General features: G+C 42.4%; 1 long non-coding RNA gene across 4 annotated transcripts in view; it reads right to left on the bottom strand.

Annotated features, from left to right (window-relative positions):
- Window positions 1-27,063, bottom strand: part of LOC144300299 (uncharacterized) — a 30,487-nt gene extending 3,424 nt beyond the window's left edge. The window contains exons 1-7 of one of the 4 annotated variants that reach the window (XR_013366887.1): window positions 26,058-27,063; window positions 24,021-24,075; window positions 17,251-17,465; window positions 15,873-16,165; window positions 10,541-10,612; window positions 8,428-8,555; window positions 7,630-7,746 (exon numbers count right to left, since the gene is read on the bottom strand). This is a non-coding gene — a long non-coding RNA (uncharacterized LOC144300299). The remainder of the gene's footprint in view (window positions 1-7,629; window positions 7,747-8,427; window positions 8,556-10,540; window positions 10,613-15,872; window positions 16,166-17,250; window positions 17,466-24,020; window positions 24,076-26,057) is intronic. The other 3 variants (XR_013366886.1, XR_013366888.1, XR_013366889.1) reach the window with 3 other exon arrangements.
- Window positions 27,064-27,184: the final 121 nt, after the last annotated feature.

The raw sequence follows: 27,184 nt of genomic DNA, 5'->3' as shown, positions 1-27,184 counted from the left end.
GTCATTTTAAAAGTTACACATTTTTAAAGTGATTTTTTTCCTTCTTAACTGAACAAAGAATGCCCCTCCCCGCAAAAATACACTGTATTGAATTAACACGATTGCCAATTCCTCAGCACATAGATCAGAAAGGCCAAGCGGCCTTATGTGCCGTTTTTCTGAAAAAGAAAACTCAATTGCCCTTTTAAAAATATAATCAGCAAGTTGAAAACAAAGAAAAGGAAAATATATCCAACAGAAATAAAAAGATCCTAAAGATTGAACTTTTTGTTCTCCTTGAATAATTTTAACGCTACCATCTAGATGGATATTAGCACCAAGTCTGACAATAATCTTAAATATTGCAAACATAGCTATAATTTTTGGAACATTAGCTGTTTTTACTAAGATGGTGGCAAAGTTGCATTGCTTGTTATCGGTTTTTGTAACTGGAGATCTAGATTACAATTTTCAAGGGCTCTATGGGCAAACGCTCTGATGCGAAGTGAGGGACTTTAATTGGAATAAACTTCAAGATCTTTTCTCATTCTAAAACTAGGAGCCTATTGTTTGTCAGAGTTAGAAAGTTTTGTAGTGCTATTTGTGGGTATATTCCCTCCAGAATTTCTTTCATTTCTCTTTAACAACAAAAAAAATGACAAAGAATATGTTCCGGAGGGAATTTGTGACTGTTTGCTCAGACAAAATCGGTCATCATTCAAGGTTAAACAGTGACCGAGTGGCAGAGAACAGATTGGCAATTATTCGGTTTTAAATTCTGAACTTGAAATTAAAATGAGGGAAAAAGTTCCTTTTGGTGTCTTACAAATCCCCACTGGTGTGAAGTCTGCAGTTGCAAATGAGGAGTCTTTAGCTGTGCCCGGTGGGCTCTGGGGAGCAGGTGCTGAGCCGGGGAAGGGGGGCAGCAAAGGCTTGTGGGGGAGTGAAAGCTGCCAGGACAAAGGGGAGGCAAGCCCGCTGGGGCAGGGGGGGCCCCTCCAGCCCAGGCCCACTTGACAAAGGCTTTGCCAAAATCAGGGGCGCTCAAAGCACAGCTTGCACGGTAAAGGAGCCTTCTATCTGGCTGAAAAGTCTAGGCCTTGTCCACAAGGAAGAGTGGGACAACCTCCCTGCCTCCTAATAAACAAACAAACAAATAAATAAATAAATAAATAAATAAATAAATAAATAAAAATAAAAATAAAAATAAAAAGCTGGAGCAGCTCCCGAAGGAGTTGAAGCCGGAGGCTGTCAGCCAACCGTGCTGCTCCCAGCTGGGCTGTGAACGGGGCAGGGGGCCTCCGGGCCCTGTGCGGGGTGAGCCCCCTTCACTCTCAGAACCCCTCCATCGCCCCCATTTCCTGGGCCCTCGTCCCCTCCCTGGCCCTAGCAGGAGTCCAGGCTCTTCTCACTTTGTTATGCGGAGCAGTTAGCTCAAAAAACTGGCCCCGTCCGGTCCGGTCCGGGTGAGAGGAGCTCCTGTTGTCCCTTCAGAGGCCTTCCCGGCTCGGCTCGGGTGGAAACCACGCAGCCACGCCCTTAGTAGGAGCCAGCGTGGGGGCAACTCTGGCTCCACCTGGCATTTCTCCTTCTCATCACAAACGGAGACAACAGGGATGGGGAGAGCTGAGGGCGACATTTGGGAACAAAAGCCGACAGGTTTCCTGCCCTGGGTGCCCCGGGCCCTCCCACGACCCCCGACCCCTTGGGTAAGAGACCGGTTTTGGGGAGGGGGGAGTGGTAGAAACTGAAGAGTTATTTTCTTAAATATTTGCAACTAAATCCCTAAAACGCTGTTTTAAGGAATCTGATGTCATCCCTGGCCTCTACTTGCCACTTGACAAAAGCTGATTGTGCTATTTAGTTAATAATTAATTCTGTAGAGAGCAGGAATTTTACTACACAAACTCAAAAGTACAAGAAATACCATATTCTTGATTTGCTTAAAGCCCAGTGGGCACCCCTATGTCTTTCCTACATTAAAATTCTGGAGTCTTATCGGCGGCATGTATCACATTGAGGGCCGACTCTTCGGGAGGACAGCTTCCTAAACAAGGGATTTTCAGGTCAGAGGGTCAGTGTTTTTCAGATCGGAACACTCAGTTCCACATACCGTCCCTCGCCCAAAAGTATCAACGTGTCTGATTATCCACCCCCTCAGCAGCCTGGAAGTTCTCAATCTTTTCGACTTTGGCCAAGCAGATGGGCAAAAATTCAATTTTGTTATTAATTTGTATTTCCCCAGCTACTGGCAAGATTGAGCAACTTTTAATGTTTATATGGCACCTGCACTTTCTTTGATCCACTGGGTCATTTGTCTTCTTACTGGTCTAGAAAAGCCTTATGTAAGTAAGGGCTCTTAACGCTTTTCTTGCACGTGTGTGCTGCAAATATTTTATCACTTGTCTTTTGACTACCTGTGGGCTAGCAAAGACAGAGCCTCCTGCCCCTCAGCTCATAATCCCGTGGAGGCACCAGATGAAAGATGGATAATAATAACTTGATTAAATGATACGCAGGTAATACTTCACAGTAAATGCCACAGGGGCCATTTGGAAATACCTGCAGCAGGAAAAATCTGTTTTCAGTTAAAAATCCCTTTTATTTTTATTTATTTTTTAAAAGATTTTATTTATTTATTTGAGAGAGAAAAAGAATGGGGGGGAAGAGCAGAGGGAGAGGGATAAGCAGACTCCGTGCTAAGCGCAGAGCCGGATGCAGGGCTCAATCCCATGACCCTGAGATCCTGACCTGAGCCGAGATCAAGAGTCGGACAGAGGCTTAACCGACTGAGCTCCCCAGGTGCCTCTAAAAATGCTTTTTAATGTGTAATGAACACAATGAAACTCCATTGAAGGCCACTGGCATACTTTTACCATGAAGTCAGGCATAAAGATCAGTCCTTTTAGATTTTTCCATAACTTGACCACTTTTAACCTCATTCAATCTCTACCACTTCTCACATGTCCTCTCTCAACCTACCACTCCCAATTCCATTCTTCCTCAGAGTGTTTCTATCCAGTCTTCTATTTTCACAGTGATGGTATTTGTTAGTTTGTGACAGAGATTTTGGATGGATCTCCAGCAAGTCTTAGACTCTGAATATGCATATTAAAGAAATTGGAGAAGGCTTAGTTTCTTCAAATCCTTGACTATGCAAAAAGTAGTTTCAGACTTTAACATTTTAAAATTGGAGAATCTATTTTCCTGTTGAGTATTCACTCAGTTAGCAGATATTTGATTGCATACCTTCTATATACTTAGGCACTGTTTTTTTTTTTAATATTTTATTTATTCATGAGAGACAGAGAGAGAGGCAGAGACATAGGCAGAGGGAGAATCAGGGTCCATGCAGGGAGACCGACGTGGGACTTGATCCCAGGACCCTGGGATCAGGCCCTGAGTCGAATGCAGACACTCAACCACTGAGCCACCTAGGGGTCCCTAGGCACTGTTTTAAATATCATTATATCCTGTTAGAGGGGAAGAGGGGAGGGAGACGGAGTAACGGGGTGATGGACATTAAGGACGGCACTGGGTATTATACAAGACTGATGAATCACTGAACTCTATCTCTGAAACTAATAATACATTATATGTTAATTAATTGAATTTAAATTAAAAGATTAATTTTAAAAATAACATTATATCCATGAGTTCATGGAATTTACATCCTAAATTGGAGAAAGAGAGAGAGAGAGAGAGAGACATCAAATGGTAAAAACGTAAGTCTATAATGTCAGACAGTGATACATACTATAAGGAAAAATAAGGCAAGATAAGAAGAGTATTATGGGTTGAATTGTGTCCCCTCCAAAACTGAAGTCCCAGTACCTGTGAATGTGACCTCATTTGGAAAGAGGATCTTTGCAGATGATCAAATCACAATGAGGCCATTAGAGTGGGCCCTAATCCAATGACTAGTGTCCTCATAAAAAGGGGAAATTTGACACAGAGACGTGCCCACAAGGAGAATGTCATGTGAAGATGAAGGCAGAGATCTGGGTGATGCTTCTACAAGCCAAGGAACATCAAAGATCGCCAGCAAACCACCAGAAGCTAGGAGTGAGACATGGAATAGATTCTCTCTCATGGCCTTCAGAACAAACCAATTCTGTCAACACCTTGATCTCAGACTTCTGGCTTCTAGAACTCTGACATTTCTGTTGAAAAGGTCTCCAAACGGTAGTACTTTGTTATGACTGCCCTACGGAAAGTAAGATTTTAGATGGGGTGATGGGGGAAGTTCACATCTGAAAGGAGAAGAGAATATAGTCAAGAAGGTAACTGGAGAAAGCACAGACCAGTATTGTTATTCCCTAGTAGAGGGAGTAACAAGTGCAAATCCCCTCTGGTGTGCACACGAGTGGCAAGTGTAAGGACTGCCACAGTCGGGGTTCCTGAAGCATGGTGAGCAACATGAAGGAAAGTGAGGGAGATAAGGTCAGACGCCCATAAGGTAGGGACCAACTGGCCACGTGTGGATAATGGCCTTCTTCCCCAGGTAATAAGAGAAGCCACTGGAGAGCTGTGGGCAGAGAAATGACATCATCATTGTCAAAAGTAGCATGTTCAGTTTTCTGTTAACCAGAAAACAAGTTCCAAGTTCCTGATTGATGGTTTCACTTATGCACCTGTTCTAGCCAGGAGTCCTGGGGTTGCAAGTGACAGAGATTCAGCTCAAGCTCTCCTAAGCAAGGGAGGGAACTTATTAGTTCACGTAACCAAAAAGGCCATGAGTATTTAGGCAGAGCTGGGGATCAACCCATATCATCAATAATCTGTCCCCTTTTCTCCTTCTTTCAGTTCTCCTTTCCTCTATGTTGACTTTGTTTGCAGATAAGCTTTTATTATTATATGGCAAAAGAACCACCAGTAGCTCCAGACTTCATGCTTCTTAGTATTAGATATCCCAGGAGAGATTCTTTTTCTCCTACCATTCACATAATCCCCCAAAGAATGCTGGTTGGCTTCCTTGATTATGAGCCTAGTCCTATAATAATCAGTGGTGGTTTCTAGAGATAGTTCTTTGGCTGAGTGGCCTACATCACATATCCACTTCTATGGCAAGGAAGCAGACCCACAGGTTGCACTATCTAGGTGGGTGAGAAGCATTTACCAAAAGAAAGAGTTATGTGGGGGCCACAGAGCTGTACAGCTTCAGAATTCTAATTCATGTTATAGTCTACATGGATGCGACCCACTGCAGTGCACAACCCCCGAGAGGCCTTATGGTGGTCCTTGGTACTCTAACCTGAGGAAGGGGGAAAAGAAGCTGTGCAGGCAAAAAGGGCAGGCATCCCCTAGTACATCTTTTTTTTTTTTTTTTTTTTAAGATTTTATTTATTTATTCATGAGAGACACACGGAGAGGGAGAGGGAGAGAGAGAGAGAGAGAGAGAGAGAGAGGCAGAGACACAGGCAGAGGGAGAAGCAGGCTCCCTGCAGGGAGCCTGATGCGAGACTTGATCCCAGAACTCTGGGATCACGCCCTGAGCCGAGGGCAGACACCCAACAGCTGAGCCACCCAGGCATCCCTCCCCTAGTACATCTAATTACAGAGCTAGTCATTTGTAACTTTAAGAAAGAACTTTTTTTTTTTTAAAGACTTTATGCAAAGTTGGCTGGACTTCTGGCTTCCTGGAACAAAATATGACTCATAAAATGCAAATCTACAGCAGATATATAAATACATTTATTTCTTCTAAAGAATGATATCTAATAGTCCTAATTATGGCATATCTTAGGCTTAAGTCAAGTAAATAATTCACCTTTGATAACAGTACTATAAATGGAGCTGTGATTCACAAGTGCATGGTTCTTCCTAAGAACTCTGTGCATTCATTTATTACAGTTATAGACTGGCCCCTAATATTGACAGGTTCCATGCCAGGAATTATAAATATGGCAAGGAGACCAAACAAACCTTGTTCCTGTCCTCATGGGTAAGATGGATATTAGACAACGAACACACAAATAATATATAATTATACTGTGGTAAGTAGGAAGAAGGAAAAGAACTGGGTTTCATCAGAGAGAATTAACAAAATTGGGGGTTGATTTAGATCAGGATCAGGGATTCATCTGAGGTTGTGCCATTTAGGCAGAATGCTGACGTATATATAGGAATTAGTCAGATTTGAAGAGTGGGAGAGGAAGGGAAAGTATTCTAGGCAGAGGGAATAGCATGTACGAAGGCCTTAAAGAGTTTCAGATATCACCAACACCCCTGCCCAGGCCCAGGGACGTGACCCCAGACGCTTACCAATTGTATTGTCCATTTCATTTTTATTGCTGCTTTCCAATGATATTTCAAATTAACTAAATCACACACATTCTCTTTTCATCATTATAGAGTAGATAGAATGTTTAGATTTTCCCCTCTGACTATAATTTTTAAAAAAAGATTTTATTTATTTATTCATGAGAGATGCAGAGAGAGGCAGAGATCCAGGCAGAGGGAGAAGCAGGCTCCCTGTGGGGAGCCCGATGGGGACTTGATCCCAGGACCCTGGGATCACACCCTGAACCAGAGGCAGATGCTCAGTCACTGAGCCACCCAGGAGTCTGTGTACAGTTTGTTTTTTTTTTTTAAGAAATTTATTTTTTATTTCTATTTTTAAGATTTTATTTATCTGTTTGACAGAAAGAGAGAGAGAGAGCAAGCACAAGCAGGGGAATGGCAGGCTGAGGGAGAGAGAGAAGCAGACTCTCCACTGAGCAGGGAACCCTGTGGAGCTCGATGATAGGACCCTGGGATCACAACCCGAGCTGAAGGCAGACACTTAAACTAATTGAGCCACCCAGGCACCCCTGATTATAATTTTTATATATTAATGTATATTAATATATTAATGTATATTAATGTATTAATATATGATGATGGCAAAGTGATCAAAAGTGGAATTGATGAAAGGATGATTGTAATTATTTCATGCTGGCAATATATTTTCAAGTGTTTTGCAGTCACTTACCACTTCTGTTTCTATAACTTCATGGTAGGAAAGAAGAGGACACGAGGACTTAGAGCTGAGGATGGCAGCTATGGAGAGGGGGTTAGTATTTAAAGGTAATTCTCTAAGGTTCTCTTCTGGGATCTGCTAAGTGAAGGACAGAAGTCTGGGTACTGACTACTGGGGAGGAGGTAAAACTTGGATGTCATGGTCCAGGCCCTTGATCAATCAAGGTCCAAACAGAAAATAGATGGCACACTCAGAAGGGTCTTGGTCTCCTGCTTTTCTAGTTTTAGAGTTATTTGTTGCTTTTTTTTTTCTACTCAGTCAACTCCTAAAAAATGTATATAGCCCAATAGATTTCTGCAATCATGTGTACCTGAAATATGTAATGACAAGATACTTGAAGAAAGGCACTTTTGTCATACTATTATTACCTTTATTGTTCATCTTGGTTTTTCAAATTATAGAAGTTTTTAAATATGAAAACCAGCACAGACAGTAAGATAATGTGTACTCATATATCCACCACTCTGATTTAGAAAATGTTAATATTTTGACATTTTTTTTTCCAAATTTTTAAATAAAATATCACAGCATGCAAGGCTTCTTGTTACTTCTCCTTACCTCCTATTTATTCATTCATTAATGCCTTCATTCATTACTTTCATTTTTAAAAGGTTTATTGAACTACTTACCCTGCTATAAAAGCCATGGGATAAACACAAGATTGAGACTTATTTCCTTTCCTCAGGGTGTTCCCAATCTAGCAATGATATCCTCAAAATGGTTGGTTGGTTGTTTTCAGTAGGTAGCTGTGAACATACAAAAGGAGGGGAAAAAACTAGAGAAATGGAAGCTTCTACAGCGAAAACCAAAGAGTGAGATGGATAAAACTCCAATTGCACTAACACAGTGACCACTTTGCCTCTTTCTGTTTCTGATAGAATTGTATGGTAGATGCCCTTTTAGCAAATGAAAAACCTGCTACTAAATAGGTATTTGACACTGGTTAATTTTTATATGCTAGTCTGTGCTAAGCATATAGACAATACTAAATGCTCAAAAGAAACATTAATAGATTACTTTCAGGTCTAAAACTGCGTAATTGTATACATTTTTAAAATTGTACTTGAGGGTGAGTACCCTACATTGGAAAGCATAATGCATTCAGATCCTCTTATTCATAATTGACGGTAAGTTCTCCAAAATCAGATAACAGGAAGGCCTGCCTATTAGATGAGTAGTGGAAACTTTTCACAAGGGAAACTATTCCTTTCAAGCTTGAATTTCTTCACATTCTGCAATTCTGCTGGGTCTGGTTTGTCTGGGTCGGCAATCGGGAAGATTGCAAGTCTGTGTAGTATCTTGGTCGCAAATTAGGAGGTATCCCCTCTGGGCTCATAACAGCCCTGCCAACTTGTGCCTCTGTGGGAAAAAACAGGTTCTCTTTCCTCAGAGACAGCCCCAAACCAGTCCACACCAGCCCCACTCACCCCCTTGGCCCAGCGTGTTTGTGCACTGCACACACTGCACAACCAGGTGTCTTGTTTCCAGTGCCAGAAAACATGGCTCTCAGCATACTACACCGAACACCTCCCAACGCCGGGCACTTGGCCAGGTGCTGGAAATAAAAAGAGGAATAAGACAGAGTCTACCTTTGGTGTCTGGGAAGTGGGCCATATAAACAGATACCACAATAAGAGCTAGTAAAGTGATCAAAGAGAAATGCAGACAGGATCACAAATGAAGGAACTGCTCATTTTTCTTGGATGGGGCTGGGGTCAAGGCAAATTCAGAAAGCACGAGGCTTTGGAATTGGGGTTCATAGGATGAGTAGAGGTTCATGAGGTGGGTGAAGGGCAACAGGGCTTTTGATAACAAGGAGAAGCTTGGGAGTCTCTTCCTGCAGCCGTAGCCTCAGGAAAGCCTAGGGCTGCAGCTTCATCACTTTGATCTAGGTTTTGGGTCCCACCATTTTCATTGGGTTTGTCTATGTCTCTTTTTGTCTTTGAAGTGATCCAGACAAGCTCAGCAGTGGGGCTCGTATAAACAGTGTAAAAAGAAAAAACAGTGTTCACTTGCCAGCAATGTCCCCCCACATAGCTCTCTTGGGAGTCTGGAGAGGCAGGAGGTGGCTGGTCAAAGGCCAGGGATTTGGGAACATTGCCAAATGGCCTCCTTGAAGATACAGCACACAAGGACATTCCAGGAAGAGGGAGCAGTATAATACCACAGTATTTTGTTTGCCAGATGGAAATATCCTTAGTGACAAACATATTTAATTTGGCTGCAGGTGTGACCTTTGATTATGCAATAGAATTGTGCAGCAGCTAGAATGTAATTTCCGAACGACCTAGGCTGCTTATTTCCCTAGAAGGATTAGTTAGTTTTGCCCAGAAAAGCTTTTCGAAGACCACAGACTACATTTCTAACTCTAATGAACCTTTCCCTCTCTTGGCACATTCTACTGGTTGCTGGAAGAATAGGGAGGAAGCATGCGCATAGCACAGCTCCACAGAAGCCACTGTCACTCTCAGAAAAACAACTAGGTGCATGTCCCTTCCGCAGGGTGTTAGAGGGCTTCTCCAGGTCATTCAGGGAGAGTGGTCCAATGCCTGCAGCGGACTGATTGTAGAGGGTGGGGGATCAGAGGCAACAACCTTTACTTCTCCCCCCATGGTAGGGACTCTGGTGTTGCTGTGAGGTTCTGAAAGGGCGGTGGCCTCTGAATCTTGTTTGTGGAGTTCAAGGAGGACTAGAAGCTTCACTGGGCACTGTGCACCACAACAAGGACAACAAAAACAAACCTGCTGACTGTGTTTTTACTGATTAGTTCCAAACTAGCTATTCCGGGCCACACACTCTTAAACTAGGTTCTCCTTTGATGACCTCTATGTTGAAATAAAAGGAGGTGGTGAGTTATGCAGCAGCAGCCCTCGGGAACTGCCTGAGGGCCCTCATTGCAACAATCTGATAACAGCAGAAAGCACTGAGGAGTATCTCCCCACCCATGTTTGTGATCCTCCAGTGCCCAACACCCTCCTTCTGAGGCTCCCACTGACCAGGGAATGGAGAACCTTGGCCCATATTAGTATTCAGGTAGGAGTCATCAATGAGAACATGAGACAAACTCAAGAACACTTTGTAAACACAAAAGAACATTCCTACAAAGTAGGCAGGCCCATTAAAACATGGCAGGTAAAAAAAAAAAAAAAGAAAAATTTTTTTTTAAAAGACCAAGTTTAGCCACAGAGAGTTGAAGGATATGCTAACCTGTATTTAAGGACCCCACAAAAGGGGATCACATGTCTATGAATATCTTTGGGAAAGTATCATGCACCAAAATGTCCTCAATCCCCCTAAAAGACTTCACATTCTTCAGCTCAGGAATGAAAAAGATACGTCATTCCACCAGATACATATGCCAAAAATCCAGGAACCATCATTTATTTCTCTCTTTTCTCCATTACTTTCCCCCATCAGTCTGTCAGCAAGCTGATCTTCAAATTATATATTGATTTGTCCATATCTTTTTATGTTCATGACCACCATCCCAGTCCAAGCCACAATAACCTCTTGCCCAGACAACCTCAAAATCCCACTCACTGGCTTCTCTATATTCACTTTGGCTCCCCTCCGTCTCAGATTGCAGTATGGGAAGGTCTTTCTAAGCATAAACTGATAGAAGAAATGAACAAAGGAAGAGTTATATATATATTTGACAACAAAGAAGGCCTAAAAATTTGAATGTCCAAAAAACATCACCACACCTATCTCTTAGCAGAAGTGAGAGGGTTGGGGCAGAGAGAAATTTCACTTTCTACTATACATGTTTCTGTATGATTTCATTTAAATTAACACAACAAAACATGTTATAAATAACTGAAAATAAGCAACAAACTGGAAAAATATTTGACACAAATATGGTAAAACTTAATAGATTTGACAGTCTTAATATATAAAAGCTCATCCAAATCAAAGAGAAAAACATTAAGACCATCAGCATTTAAAATGGGTAAGGAAAAGGGCGCCTCGGGGGCTCAGTAGGTTAAGCAACCAACATTTGGTTTCTGGTCAAGTCATGAGCTCATGGGTCGTGGGGTCAATTGGGCATTGAGCCCCTATTTGGGCTATGCATCCAGCAGAGTCTGCTTGAAGATTCTCTTCCTCTGCCCCTCTCCCCACTGGTGTATGTGTGTGTCCATGCACGTGCTCTCACTCTCAAATGAACAAATACACTTTTAAAAAATGGGTAAGAAAAAAATTATACTTTGACATAAACTAGGTTTTTTTTAACTACTAGTTTTTTAACAAAAAATGAGTAAGAATATTGACACTAAATCACTGAAAATCAAATATAAATATGTAGTAAAGAAAAAATGTCCTATCTCACTAACAGTCACATAAATGAAAATTAAAAGTGAGATATCACTTTTTACGTATTACCATGACTTTAAAAAATTTTAATAAATCAATCACTTTCATCATAATTTCTTTGTGGGAGTATATAATTTCTTTGGTAATAATTTTGGCAATGTCAGATATCTTAAAACTTCAGACTTTTTTTTTTTTAAGATTTTATTTATTTATTTGAGAGAGAGAGTGAGAGAGAGAGAACAAGGGGTGAGGAGGAGTGGGTTTTAGGAGAGAAGACTCCCCACTGAGCAGGGAGCCCTCCACAGAGCTAGATTCCAGGACCCTGAGATCATGACCTGAGCCAAAGAAAGATGCTTAACTGACTGAGCCACCCAGGACCCCCAAAAGTCCATAGCCTTTGACTAGTGATTTTATTTCTAGGACTTTATCACAAGGTAATAATATCACAGATATGGACAAAGATTAAACTACAGTGTTTCATCTAAGAATTATATATAAAATCAAAAATTGGGGAAGGATCAAATAACAAGAGCACAGTTAAATCAATAGTGTTACATCTATCAGTAAGATAAGTTATAATAGTGTCAACAAAAATATTTATGAAGGCTCAGTATAATAAAAATACCTATTTTCCATAAGTTAAATATAAATTTAGCATAATTCCAATAAAAATACTTTCAGTTTTTTTTTTTTTCAATAGAAAAACTGATCCTAAAGGTCGAATAGAAAAAATTAACAGCAATGGCCAGGAAAACACTGGCAAGGGAAAAGAGCAATGAGAAAGCACCAGTATTAGCAGATATATATGAAAACGTATTTTATGCAATAGTTAAGAGAGTACTAGAATATTAATAGACAAATGGAACAGTATAGACACCAAATACATATGTTAGTTCATTCCATGGAAAGAGAAGCATCTCAAGTCAAAGAGGAAAAGGTAGACCCATGAATAAATGATGTCAAGACAAGTAGAAAGATACAAACAGTTGGATCTATGTCTTTTTTTAAAAAATTTATTTATTTATGATAGTCACAGAGAGAGAGAGAGAGGCAGAGACACAGGCAGAGGAAGAAGCAGGCTCCATGCACCAGGAGCCTGATATGGGATTCGATCCCGGGCCTCCAGGATCGCACCCTGGGCCAAAGGCAGGTGCCAAACCACTGCGCCACCCAGGGATCCCTGGATCTATGTCTTTGCAACATTTGTCTCCTCCAAAAAAACTCAAGAAAGACAAAGAAATATAAAAACTAAAACTATAGAAGTACTAGAAGAAAACAAAGATTAAAAACATTTTTTAATGGGAAGGTCTTTATAATGATGATTCAAAATCTAGAAGCCATAAAAGTAAATATTGATGAAGTCTGGCTATATAAAAATATATTATAAAATTTGAACATGGGAAGATTCTACAAGAAAAGACAAAGCCAAAACAAACTGGGAAAAAAGTGATCTATGTCCCAGACATAGGGCTAATCTCTTTCATGTACACAGAGCTACTATAAATCAGTATGGGAGGCCTGTAACCTATAGAAAAGTGGGCAAAGCTTATGAAAAGAGAGGTTCGTTCCATACACATTTTAGGAGTGTGTGTTCTAGCTCTGTGAAGAATGCTGATGGCATTTCAATAGGGATTGCATTGAATGTGTAGATTGCTTTGGGTAGCACAGACATTTATTACTATTTGTTCTTTCAATCCATGAGCATGGAATGTTTTTCCATTTCTTTGTGTCTTCCTCAATTTCTTTCATAAGTGTTCTATAGTTTCAGAGTACAGGTCCTTTACCTCTTTCATTAGGTTTATTCCTAGGTATCTTAATAGCCAAAGTACTGTTGAAAAAGAAAACCAATGGCGGGGGCATCACAATTCAAGCTGGGTTTCAAGCTGTATTACAAAGTTGTGATCATCAAAACAGTATGGTACTGGCACAGAAACAGACACATAGATCAAGAGAACAGAACAGAGAACCCAGAAATGGGCCCTTTACTCAACAGTCAACTAATCTTTGACAAAGCAGGAAACAATATCCAATGGAAAAAAAAAAAAAAAGATAGTCTCTTCAATACATGGTGTTGGAGCAACTGGACAGTGACATGCAGAAGAATGAAACTGGACCACTTTCTTATACTACACACAAAAATAAATTCAAAATGGATGAAAGATCTAAATGTGAGACAGGAATCCATCAAAATCCTGGAGAAGACAGGCAGCAACCTCTTTGACCTCAGCCACAGCAATTTCTTGCAAGACACATCTCCGGAGGCAAGGGAAACAAAAGCAAAAATGAACTGTTGAGACTTCATCAAGATAAAAAGCTTCTGCACAGCAAAGGAAACAGTCAACAAAAACCAAAAGACAACCTACAGAATGGGAGAAGGTATGTGCAAATGACTTATCAGATAAAGGGCTAGTATCCAAAATCTATAAAGAACTTAGCAAACTCAACACCCAAAAAAACAAAAAAAATCCATTCAAGAAATGAGCAGAAGACATGAACAGACATTTATCCAAAGAAAACATACAAATGGCCAATGGACACATGAAAAAACGCTCGACATCACTCAGCATTGGAAATAGAAATCAAAACCACAATGAGATACCACCTTACACCAGTCAGAATGGCTAAATTTAACAACTTGGGAAACAACAGATGTTGGCGAGGATGTGGAGAAAGGGAAACCCTCTTGCACTGTTGGTGGGAATGTGGACTGGTGCAGCCACTCTGGAAAACAGTATGGAGGTCCAAAAAAGGTTAAAAATAGAACTTCCGTAGGATCTAGCAATTGTACTAGTAGGTATTTACCCAAAGGATACAAAACATAGTGATCCCAAGGGGCACCTGCACCCCAATGTTTACAGCAGCAGTGTCCACAGAAGCCAAACTATGGAAGGAGCCCAGAGGTCCATCGACAGATGAATAGATAAAGATCCGGCAAATATATACATACGTATATATGTACACACACATACTGGAATACTCCTCAGCCACCAGAAAGAACAAAATCTTGTCATTTCCAACTACGTGGATGGAACTGGAGGGTATTACGCTAAGTGAAATAAGTCAGTCAGAAACAAAACAGATGAACATAGGGGAAGGGAATGAAAAATAAAATAAGAAGAAAATAGAGAGGGAGGCAAACCATAAGAGACTCTTAACTCTAGGAAACAAACTGAGGTTGTTGGAGGGGAGGTAGGTAGGGAGATGGGGTACCTGGGTGATGGGCATGAAGGAGGGCACTTGATGTAATGAGCACTGGCATTATATGCAGCTGATGAATTACTAAATTCTACCCCGTAACTATTAAAAAAAAAAAAAAAGAATATGAAAGAATGCTGTACCGGATGTTCAAGACTCTTTAAGATTTCATGCCCCTTTAAAGAAGTTGAAATTTGAAACTTTGAAACTGTGGGTAACGCATTATAGGTGTGATGTATGCAAAAAAGAGACAGCAAGGATCCCCAGTGAGGGCACCAGGACCGAAGAAAAGGCTTTGGCCTTATGTCAAAATACTGGTTAGTAGGGGTGCCTGGCTGGCTCAGTTGGTAGAGTGTGGGTCTCTTGATCCTAGGGTTGAGTTCAAGCCCCACGTTGGGCACAGGGTTTACATATATATGTAAATATTGAAAATATTGTCAATATTTAAAAACTGACAAATAAATGACGTGTCTTAAGTTAAAATGTTTAAAGTAAAAAAGTTTATAGGAAAGGATATAAGAGTAATTCTAAAACTATGAAAAGATGCTCATCTTCACTTGTTTTTTTTAGAGGGGGAGGAGAGGGTCAGAGGGAGATAGAGAATCCATATTACAAAAGATTTATTTATTGGAGACAGGGAGAACAGGCAAGGAAGGGGAGGGGCGGAGGGAGAGGGAAAGAGAGAATCCTCAAGCAGGAAACCCTGAGGTCATGTCTGAGCCGAAATCAAGAGTTGGATGCTTAACTGACTGAGCCACCTAGGTGCCCCTCATCTTTACTCTTAATAAGAGAAATGCAAATTAAAACTAAACTGAAATACTACTTTTTTTTTTACTTATTCAATTGGTAAAAATGCCCAAACTTTTTGGCAAGGCTGCTGCAGAGAACTGGGTTCTCCCACTGCTAGTAGTAGTGCAAAATGCCGTAAATCTTATGAGGAGAATTGAGCAGCGTCTATCAAAAACATAATTTTGACCCAGAAATTCTACTTCTGGGAATTTATTTAGGCCTTTGCATGCAAAAATAGTGCACAAAGCTAATAATTTAAGCACTGGTTGTCACAGGCAATGAATAGAGAAAAACAAGTGTCTACCACTAGAAGACTGGTTAAATTAACCAGTATGTGCTAATAAAAAAAGGATGAAACTCACTATGAACTTCTATGGAAATATCTAAGGGAAATTATGATCATGTGAACAAAACATACTATCTTTTATGTAAGAAGTTGCAGGGAGAGAATGAAATCTATATTCCTATTTGCATTATTATCTGCATGAATAAAGGAAAGGATGCTGTATTAGTTATTTATGTCCCTATAACAAATTACCTGAAACCTTAATGGATTAAGACAACTGATATTTAATACCTCATATGGTTTTTGAGGGCCAGGGGTCAGGAAGTGGCTTTGCTGGGTGGCTCTGGGTGGCTCTGGCACAGTGTCTCTCCTGCAGCCACAGGGAAGTTGTCAGCTGGGGCGCGGCCGTCGGCAGGGGCTGCACATCCACTTCCAAGCTCACCCGTGACTGCTGGCAGGCAGGCAGGAGGCTTGGGTTCTTTGCCGCACGGGCCTCTCCCTGGGGCTGCTCACACACCCAGCTGCAGGTGACGGGTGAGGTGTGGGTGGGGATCCCACGATGGTGAGTGCAGACCTTGTAGCACCTAAACTCAGAGGTGGAACATCATTCTCGTTAGAAGCAAATCCAGCTCATGCTCATGGGGAGAGAAATCGAAGCCTAGTCTCTTGAAGAAAGGAGTATTCCAGAATTGGTGGACATAGTTTTTAAACTGCCATGGAGCATGGTTAACGAAGGGTCATGGGAGAGTGAGGAGAGGGGCAGATACGGAATGGGTTGGAGAATTTCACCGCTATCTTTAATCGTGGTAAAATATACATAACAAAATTTATCATCTTAACCGCATACAGCTCTGCATCAAGTCTATTCACGTTGTTGTGCAGCCATCACCACCAACCACCTCCAGAAGTCTTGTCATTTTGCAAACTCGAACCCTGTACCCATCGGAGGATAACTGCCCCCTCCTTCCCTACAGCCCTGGAAACCACCATTCTTTCTATCTCTGTGGATTTGACTTCTCCCAGGTACTTTATGTAAGAGGAATCATACAGTTCGTGTCCTTTTGTGACTGACTTATTTCACTTAACCTAATGTCCATATTATAGCATGTGTCAGAATTGCCTTCCTTTTTAAGGCCGAATAGTATTCCATTGTAGGTATATACCATATTTTTTATCCAGTCATTAATCAGTGAACATGTGGTTTGCTTCTACCCTTTGGCTATCATGAATGATGCTGCTATGAACATCTGTGTAAATAGCTCTTTGAGTCCTCACTTGTGTATTTTTATATTAAATTTTTTTTAATCTCTTTGAGTCCTCACTTAGGTATTTTTATATTTAAATTTTTTTAGGGATCCCTGGGTGGCGCAGCGGTTTGGCGCCTGCCTTTGGCCCGGGGCCCGGGATCGAATCCCACGTCGGGCTCCCGGTGCATGGAGCCTGCTTCTCCCTCTGCCTCTGTCTCTGCCTCTCTCTCTCTCTGTGACTATCATAAATAAATAAAAACAAAAAAAATTAAAAAAAATAAATTTTTTTAGACCATGGAAATTGCATTCATAATCAGTTGTTACATATCAAACAACCCTAAAACTTGATGACTTATAACAACAATGACTTCTTATTTCTCCTGGTTCTATGGGTTGGCTGGGTTGTTCTTCTGCTTGTTTACCTGGCCTCGGTCACATGGTAGCGTTCTGCTGATATGATGGGCCCAGAGGTCCAAGCTGGCCTCATTCACACGGCTGTCAGTTGGTCTTGGCTCTCGTTTTCCTCCCTGTGACCTCTTACCCTCTAGTAGGTTAGACCAACTTCCTCACATAGAAGACTCGGAGACGTGTTCAAGACAGGGAAAGTGGAAGCTGCAAGGTTTCTGAGGCTTACACTCTGGAACTTGCATAATGTAATTTCTGTTATCTTCTATTGGTCAAAGCAAATGTCAAAGACAGCTCAGATTTCAGATAGAGAAAGACAAACACCACATGATTTCACTTCTATGTAGAATCTAAAAAAACAAAACAAAAAAACCCCCAAGCAAACAACAGCAAAAAAAAAACCCAAACAGACTCAAACACAGAGAACAAACTGGTGGTTGCCAGAGGAGAGGTCGATGGGGGGGAATGGGTGAAACAGATAAAGGGGACTAAGAGGTGCAAACTTCCAGGCATAAAACAAATGAATCACAGAGATGGAAAGGATGGCATAGGAAATAAAATCGATAATATTGTAATAATGTTGTTTGGTGACAGATGGTGGCTACCTTTACTGTGGAGGGAACTGATTAATGTATAGAATCGTTGAATTAAAAAAAAAGAAAGAATCGTTGAATTATGTTGTTGTACAACTGAAACTAATGCAACACTGAATGTTAACTGTGCTTCAAAAAAACCCCCCAAAACCCCAGCTCAGCTTCAGGGGGTGGGGAACAGACTCCACCTCTTGATGAGAATAGCTGTAAGAAACCTGTGGCCATATTCAGGGGGACATGGGTGGCTCAGTCGGTTAAGTGTTCAACTCTGGTCAGGATCTTAGGGTCCTGGGATCGAGCCCCAAGTTGGGTTCTGTGCTCAGTGTGGAGTCTGCTTGAGATTCTCTTTCTCTCTCCCTGCCCAGCCCTTCCTGCATTATGCTTTCTCTCGCTAAAAAATAAATAAAATCTTAAAAAAAAAATCTGTGGCCTTATTTAATCTACCATAGAACATATTACTTATTCCAAAATATTAAAAATGTCTATAAGTAAATCTTAACGATATGGGAAAACTCATATTTTAGTAAGCAGAGAGCAGCACCGTATACGAATCATGATTTATATCTTTACCACCATTGTCTCCTGGCTTCCCAGCAGCCCTCCCCCCATGACTCTATTTTCAGGTTTTTTCCTATTTCCACTAGAGATAATGGCTCAACTCAAAATGCTTAAATAGTAAGGAAAATAGATTATTTCACATAACAGAGAGGAAGGCAGCTCCAACGGCCGAAAACGCACTGACTTGCTAATGTCAGCAGGTCCCCAAAGCCAGGTCAGCATTTCAGCCAGATGCTCACTAGCCAGATGCTAGTCTCCCTCATGGCCCCACCATGGCTGCTCCAGCTGGAAGTGGCACATTCAAAACTGCCAACATTTAGAGGAAGAAGAGGTATGCGTCTTCCTTGTGTCTCTGCCCCCTCATCTCTTCATGTGGAGGAATTTTAGACACACAGAAAAGCTGAGAGCAGTACAATGATGAACCATATCCCTGCTACCTAGATTCAACAATTGACAACCTTTTGCCACAGGCCACGATTGCTCAATCTCTCTCCTTCACTCTTTTTCCTACAGCATTTGAAATTAAGTTGCAGACATCATGACACTGTACCCCTATAGGATTCAGCCTATATTTCCTTTTTTTTTTTTTTAAAAAAAAAGATTTTATTTATTTTTTTAAGAGAGACAGCAAGGCTGAGTGGGGGTATGCTGGGGGGAGGAGGGGCATAGGGAGAAGGCCAAGCAGACTCTCTGCTGGGCGTGAAGCTCGACACTGACGTCAGGCTGGATCCTAGGACTCCGGGATCACAACTGAGCCAGTCAGATGCTTAACCGACTGAGCCATCCACATGCCCCATCAGCCTATGTTGACTAAGAATGTCTCCTACAGATCCACAATAAAAGTTCACTTAAGAAAAATTAACAGTGATTCCCTAGTATCACCTAATATTCAGTCCAGGTTAGAATTTCCTCAGTAGCCCCTAAAATGTATTTTATTACTTATCTTTTTACAACCAGAATCCAATCAAGTTTCATGCACTGTGTTTGGTTTTAGGTTTCTCTGGTCCCTTTTAATTTAGAGCATGCCCTCAACTTGGTTCTCATGGCATTGTGTTTTTCTTTTGAATTATTCTGGTGTATTTCCTCATGATGCCATTCATTTTGTTCCTCTGGTCTTTGCATTTCTCGTGAACTTCAAAATTAGATTTAGACGCTTACTTAGATTTATGTTAAACTTCTGGCAAGAATATTTCGTAAGTGGCTTATCGTACCTTTATTAGCGAGGCGAATTTCTCAGAAGCCCCATGGGAGACTTTTTCCTAAGTGCCGTTGGCCAGAGCAGGGACACATGCACTGCCCTGGACCAATCACTGCCAAGGGAAGTGCAAACACCATGCTCGGGCACTCAGAAGATGTACCTCTGTGGGCGGAGTGGTGCCTGGCTCCTCGAAGGCAGGAAGGTGGATACAGGTATGAAAAGGGTTCTGCAGGTGGATGAAGCAGGAGGCTCCCTTTCCCTGACCCCTTCCATGCACCAGCAAGTTCCACTGGCGGGACCCTTCACCGTGGATACCCACCCACTTTTCTCCACCTCCCTCCACCACTGCACTGCTCCCAGTCTCCAACGGTGCTGGCCCAGGCTCCTGCCATTACCTCCCAGCCAGTCTCCCCACGTCCAGAGACACCAGAGCTGTCTTTTAAAATCTAAGTTGGATTTCAAAGTCTGCCAAACCCCTGCTTTAATCCCTTTGAGGGCTTCCTTGTGCACTTAAGACAAAATCCTCACATCTCGACCTGGCCTACAACACATCACATCACTTGGCTCCTGCCTACCTCTCCACCTTCACTTGGCCCAACCTCCTGCACATTCAGTAAATGCCAGCGACACAGGCATTCACTCTTTGAATGTACCGGACCTTTTGCTGATTCAGGGTTCGTGCACACGCAGTTCTGTCTTGTGGAACACCATCCCCTTTGCCTGGTAGCAGAAGACAGAGTCGTTATGGGCTTGGATTGCATTCCCCCTAAATGCATATGAAGTCCTACCTCCAGCTCCTCAAAAGGGGACTGTTATTTAGAGTCAGGGTGTGCAAAGATGTAATTAAGGAAAAATGAGGTCACTAGGATGTGTCCTCATCCAAAGACTGGTGTCCTTATAAAAGATAATATTAGGACATAGACGCAGAGGAAAGAGCACATAAAGTCACAGGGAGAAGGGGGCTATTTACAAGTCAGGGAGAGAAGCTCCGAAGAAATCAACCCTGCTGACAATTTGATCTTGGACATCTAGGCTCTACAAGCGTAAGGAAATACAAGTCTGTAGTTTAAGCCACCCAGTCTGTGGCTCTTTATTATGGCTGCCCATGCAAACCAAACCAGTGGTTAAGCAGGTTGATTCTGGAGCAGCCTTCCTACATGGAAATCTTGCCTCTGCCAGTCACTAGCTGAGTAATTCGGGGCAACTTACCCTTTTCATGCCTTGGTTTCCTTTTCTGTAAAGTGTGGATGGTAACAACGGCACCAGCACAGTGCCAACCCTCCAGTTTGCCCCAGACGGAGGGGTTTCCCAGGATGCTGGACTTGCAGTTCTAAAACCTCAACAGTCACCCTAAAGCAAGTATCACCCTAGAAGAACGCCCGCTGCTTGGTAAGCACTAAGTAGCAAATGTCGTCACTATGATTATTAATTACATTTTCAGATCTCAGCTTCACTATCACTTTCTCTGAGATAGTTTCCTGACTCCATAATCTGGATTAGGACTCCCTGTTAAACTCTTTCATAGTGTAAGGTTCTTTCTTTGTTAGGGGTACCTCACTGAACCCAGAATGAGAATATCCATTCTAATTTTCAATAACCATAGGTACTCTTGATTTCTAACTGGGCACAGGGCTGACTGGAATAAAACCTACTTCCCAGTTTCCCTTGTAGAAAACCAAATTCTGACCAATGGGGTATGGGCAGATGTGATATGTGCAAATTTTGGGGTGTTCCCTTAAAGCAGAAACTTCTTTCTTTAAAAAGATTTATTTATATATATATTTATATATAATATAATTATATATTTAAAGTTTTTTTAAAAACTTATTTATATATATAAGAGAGAGCATGCAAGAGAAAGCGAGTGCATGCGCAGCGGGGAGGGGCACAGAGGGAGAAGGAGAGAGAAACTCCAAGCAGACTCTGAGCTCAGTGTGGAGCCTGACGTGGGGCTTCATCTCATGATCCTAAAATCATGACCTGAGCCAAGACCAAGACTCAGAGGATCAACCAACTGCACCACCTAGGCACCCCAGGTAGGAGGTTCTCAACCTAGAGAAGCTGTCGATAGAATTCCCGGAGCCTGTGAATCAGAATGGGAAAAAAAAAAATCACATCTGTAGTTTCATGAACTGCTAACTGAAGTTTAGCATTTGTTTTATTTATGCATAAAGGCAACAAGGCACAGAAATATTAGCAGGGACTGTGATCCTGTCACCGAATGAAATCACAGACGTTTCCTTACCACCTAATCACTTTGCATATATCTAATACATTGTTTATGTTCAGCGCCACGATGAAATTTGATATCAGACTGACTGAAAGTCTCATTAGTTAATGCTTAAAGAAGCACACACTTTGCTAAATGCCATGGCACAAAAATGACTTCTCTTTTAAAGAGAAGGGCGTCTTGCTCCTTATCCTTTCACTCTTGGGATTGGTGCCATGTGGAACTACTAGAGGGACGTCTCGGAAACACAGGCGAGGGCTACACTCCTCACGTGGTGGGATGACCAGACTGAAAGGGCCTAGGTCTCCCCCATCTCCATGCAGCCTGAGACTGCTTACACCCAAACTGCTACTTGACAGAGGAATGAATGTTTATCTTGTTTACATCACTGCTATTTTGTGTCTTTATTTGAGCAGCTGAATTTATATCCTTGTTAACACAATAGCAGTTATCACATTTTATAATTATATATTTATTTGAAGTGATTTTTTGGGTAAATGTCTTTATCTACTACTAAAGAATACGTTCTTTGAGGACACGGAGCATGTCTGTTGGCTCACTCTGGAATCCTGGTAAACTGGTACGTTGTAGGAACAGAGTGGACTTTCAATAAATGTTTTATTTTTATTTTATTTATTCATGAAAGACACAGAGAGAGAGAGAGAGAGAAAGAGAGAGAGAGAGAGAGGCAGAGACACAGGCAGAGCAAGAAGCAGGCTGCATGCAGGGAGCCTGACGTGGGACTAGATCCTGGGTCTCCAGGATCAGGCCCTGGGCTGAAGGCGGTGTTAAACCGCTGTGCCACCGGGGCTGCCCCCAATAAATGTTTTAAAATGAATGAAATAATAGCACAATGTTTATAACCATGTTTGGCTATTCAAGTAATACTATACATGCAATATTTATAAGCAAAAAAGCCTATGCATAGAAAAAAAGGTTAGATCTAATACCAAAATGTAAACAGTAACTGTTTGAATTACTCGTTTTATCATGTTTCCTACATATATATGTATACTTTTTATCCTTTAATTATATATTTTATATATATATGTATTCTTTAATTATATATATCATTAAAGGAAATCTGGAAAACATAGGCAAATGTGTGTATATATGTGTGTGTGTGTGTGTGTATGTACATATGTATAAAATGAAAAATAGGCAGCCCCAGTGGCACAGCGGTTTAGCGCCGCCTTCAGCCCAGGGCCTGATCCTGGAGACCCGGGATCTAGTCCCACGTCGGGCTCCCTGCATGGAGCCTGCTTCTCCTCTGCCTGCATCTCTGCCTCTCTTTCTCTGTGTCTCTCATGAATAAATAAAATCTCAAAGACAAAAATAAAATGAAAAACATGTAAGAAGACAAAATGGACTAAGACGTCAGTTGATCCCTGAGGGCCTTGGAGAAGGAGGAGAAAGGGTGTGGAGTATTCTTATCCTGGGAGGTTTAACCAGCTATGATCTGGTGTAGACCGTCTCAGGCCCTTTATGTGCTCAAGGTGTCGTGTAAATGCCAAAAAGCCAGCCTGACTCGTAACATAAGGAGTGAAACTCACTTTTTGACAAAGGGCATGGAAAAAATAAGAGGAGGAGTAATAATCCGGAACAGTAAGACATAACTCTTTAAAATTTAGCAGTCAACCATAGGACAGTCTTTTTGGGCTTGGAAAGAAATGTTATTGTATTTCATCTATAATTACACAGATGGGACAGTTATAATCGCCAGGGAGCACATACTCTCCATCTGTGTAATTATAGATGAAATACAACAACTAATACAATAGCTAAAGGCCAAGTTAACAAATTGTGCTCTGTGGTCATTTATTTGTAAGTGTTAATTTTGGGGTTAAGCACTGAGCTTTTGCCTTGATTGTAACCTTGACTGAATAAAAGTATTTGTATATTTCAAATACATTGGTTTTGATACCAAGTAATTAGACTAAGGAACTATTTCATGTGCTCACAATTCTAAAAAAAATTAATTTCAAGATTAGCAAATAATAGATGTTCTTATCTATGTTAGTTGGTGGAAGTGTATCATCCATAGCATAATTTTAAAAAGTCCTTAATTTTTCCTCTATTGCCATTAATTGGACTTCTGCCGTAAAGTTTATAAATCTACAGGCTCATAACACCTTTAGCACACATTACTTTGATTTGCATTAATTTGTGATTACTAGGCATGGTAGTTTTCAATACAGACTGACTGACCTGGAAATAAGGAAACAAATGAGGTAGGTCCATCAGAAAGATGTGAAACTAGGTACTGGAAACAAAATGGAAGAGAAGTTAATAACACCTAATGGTAGTTGTTAAATTTTTAACAAAATTGTATAATCATGACTCTCAGATATAAAATGAACACATGTCAAAAAATTCATTTAAAGGGCACCTAGCTGGCAGTCAGTAGAGCGTGAGACTTGGGGTTGTATGAGCCCCATGTTGGGTGTAGAGATTAGTTAAAAATAAAATCTTTTTTCTTAAACATTTATTTATTTATTGGGGGGGGGGAGAGAGAAAGAGGGAGGGGGAGAGAGAGAACACGAGCAGGAGGGGCAGAGGGAGAGGGAAAGAGAATCTCAAGCAGACACCATGCTCAGTGGAGCTAATCCAGGGCTTGATCCCTGAGGTCACATGAGCTGAAATCAAAAGTCAGGTGCTGGAATCCCTGGGTGGCGCAGCGGTTTGGCGCCTGCCTTTGGCCCAGGGCGCGATCCTGGAGACCCAGGATCGAATCCTACGTCAGGTTCCCGGTGCATGCAGCCTGCTTCTCCCTCTGCCTGTGTCTCTGCCTCTCTCTCTCTCACTGTGTGCCTATCATAAATAAATAAAAGTTTAAGAAAAAAGAAAACCCCATTGCCTATTCAGAAAAAAAAAAAAAAGGTCAGATGCTTAACTGACTGTGGCACACCAAGCACTCCAAAAATAAAATCTTAAAATTGTTTTTTCATTTAACTCATTAATCAATGTGAGAACCAGTTAAAATTTTTTTTTTTATTTATTTATGATAGTCACAAAGAGAGAGAGAGGGGCAGAGACACAGGCAGAGGGAGAAGCAGGCTCCATGCACCGGGAGCCCGACGTGGGACTCGATCCCGGGTCTCCAGGATTGCGCCCTGGGCCAAAGGCAGGCGCCAAACCACTGCGCCACCCAGGGATCCCAGAACCAGTTAAGATGTTGCCACCAATTCAGAGGTAATCAAAGGACCAGACTACATAGGCAGTTAGGAATGCTTAAGTAAATCTGCTTTAACAGATGCAAACTGGTGAAACCAGCCAATATCCACAGAACAAAAATCAACAGAATCCCTACAAACATAATTTGCATATTTATGGACAAGAATTATTTGCATTATTGTCAATATCCAGTAACTTACGGAATTGTAAAATAGCTCAAAGATGATGAAAGGCAGTAAGACCCCACAGAATCAGATAACCTGAATAATGTCTAGCTCCCCACTGGGACACCCAGCAATCCTTTTATTTTTTTTTGAGAGGAGAGAGAGTGCATGGGAGGACAAGGGTGGCCTAGGGGCAAGGGGGCAGAGGGAGAGGGAGAGAATCTGAAGCAGGCTCTATGCTCAGAATGGAGGCCAATGTGGGGCTCAATCTCACAACCCTGAGATCAGGACCTGAGCTGAAATCAGGAGTTAAATACCTAATGGACTGAGTCACTAAGGCATGCCATTTTTGTTCTTTTTAAATATTTTCTTCTTTTTTTTAAAGATTTTATTTATTTATTCATGAGAGACACACACACAGAGAGAGAGAGAGAGAGGCAGAGACACAGGCAGAGGGAGAAGCAGGCCCCATGCAGGGAGCCTGACCTGGGACTCCGGGATCACAGCCTGGGCTGAAGGCTGCGTTAAACTGCTGAGCCACCTGGGCTGCCCTAAATAGTCTTTCTTAATGTTTTCCCTACATAGCTGTTAAATGACTTCTGTTAAATGCTATTTATGGGCAGACACATGAGGAGGTGCCTTAAATATATTAGCTTATTTAATTCTCCTAAGAACTTTAGGGGGTAGGATTTATTATTATTTCCATTTCGTAGAGGAGGAATCTGAGGCTCAAGAAAAGGTAAATCGGTCACCGAAGGTCAGAGATAATAGGAGAGATAGTGGGAGGTGGAGCCAGGGACTGAATCCAGGTTTCCCATCAGCTGTGAAGCCACAGATGTGAGCCTGTGAAGGTAAAAAAAAAAAAAAAAAAAAAAAAAAAAAGAATGGATCTGACCAATTTTATTACATTAGGAAGAGGGCAAAGGGAAGGATGACTGCCAAGTGTTCCCTCTGGTTGTGAGAGGAGGAATAGTGTCCATGTAAATAAAGAGACCAACAAGGGGAATTAGTTTGACTTGGTTTGCAGACAGGTTGACTTTGAAGTAATGGGAAGATGTCCAGATGGAAAAGTCCAGCTGGGCAGGAGATCAGAATTGGAGATGCACAGGAGTGATTTTTTTTTCCCTCTTATGGATCAGGTTTAAATTGTGGTATTGAAAACACTGGTGTGTGTCCATCAGGGCGGAAGGACAGAAGCTCAGAGAGAAAAGAGTTTGATGCGGGAGGAACTGAGGCCCTGCACAGGCTGCAGAGAGGCAGTCTCAGGGGGCCAGTCTCAAGCAGGTGACCGGACTATCCAGCCGGTAGGTCCAGGTAACGGGGTCCAGTCCTTCGGGCTTAGGGAGCTGGGGGCTGAGAAGCAAAGGGAGGCCGCATGGCGGAGGGAGGGGCCGATGCAATGCGCAGCGCAGACTGTCAGGCAAGCAGGGTCACGACCAGGTGCGCCCTCCAGCAAGCACCCGTCGGGCGGCCGCGTGCTCGTCCAAACGTGCGGGCAGGTGTCCCCGGGATGCAGACGCGGGCAGGGACGGCGGGGCCAGGGCAGCTCTTGGCGACCAGACCCGCCTCAATACTCCAAGGGCGGCGGCTCGGAGGGCAAAGGAGGCTTCCCCCATGCGGCCCATACCTGAAAGCTGTAAGGTAAGGTAGTAAGCCGGCGGGGAAACACTGTCTCTCCTCCTACCTTGATGGATACAGTTTCAGAAGGCCCTGGAGGAAGGCGGAGAGCGCGGGCGGGCGGGGTCTCCCTGGAGCCATGCAGCCCGGAGCCGCACTGGAGCGCAGCCCCGGAGCCCTGCAGCCCTGCAGCCCTGCAGCTCTGCAGCCCGGAGCCGCTGCGGCTGCGCAGACGCACTGGAGCGCAGCCCCGGAGTCCCGCAGCCCAGAGCCGCGGCGGCCGCGCAGACGCACTGGAGCGCAGCCCTGGAACCTAGCAACCCGGAGCCGCTGCGGCTGCGCAGACGCACTGGAGCGCAGCCCTGGAGCTCAGTAGCCCAGAGCCGCGGCGGCCGCGCAGACGCACTGGAGCGCAGG

Source organism: Canis aureus, chromosome 28 (genome assembly GCF_053574225.1).
Source record: "Canis aureus isolate CA01 chromosome 28, VMU_Caureus_v.1.0, whole genome shotgun sequence".
Lineage (NCBI taxonomy): Eukaryota > Metazoa > Chordata > Mammalia > Carnivora > Canidae > Canis > Canis aureus.
Note: the sequence above shows the minus strand (reverse complement) of the source record. Positions and strands in the feature narration are given on the sequence as shown.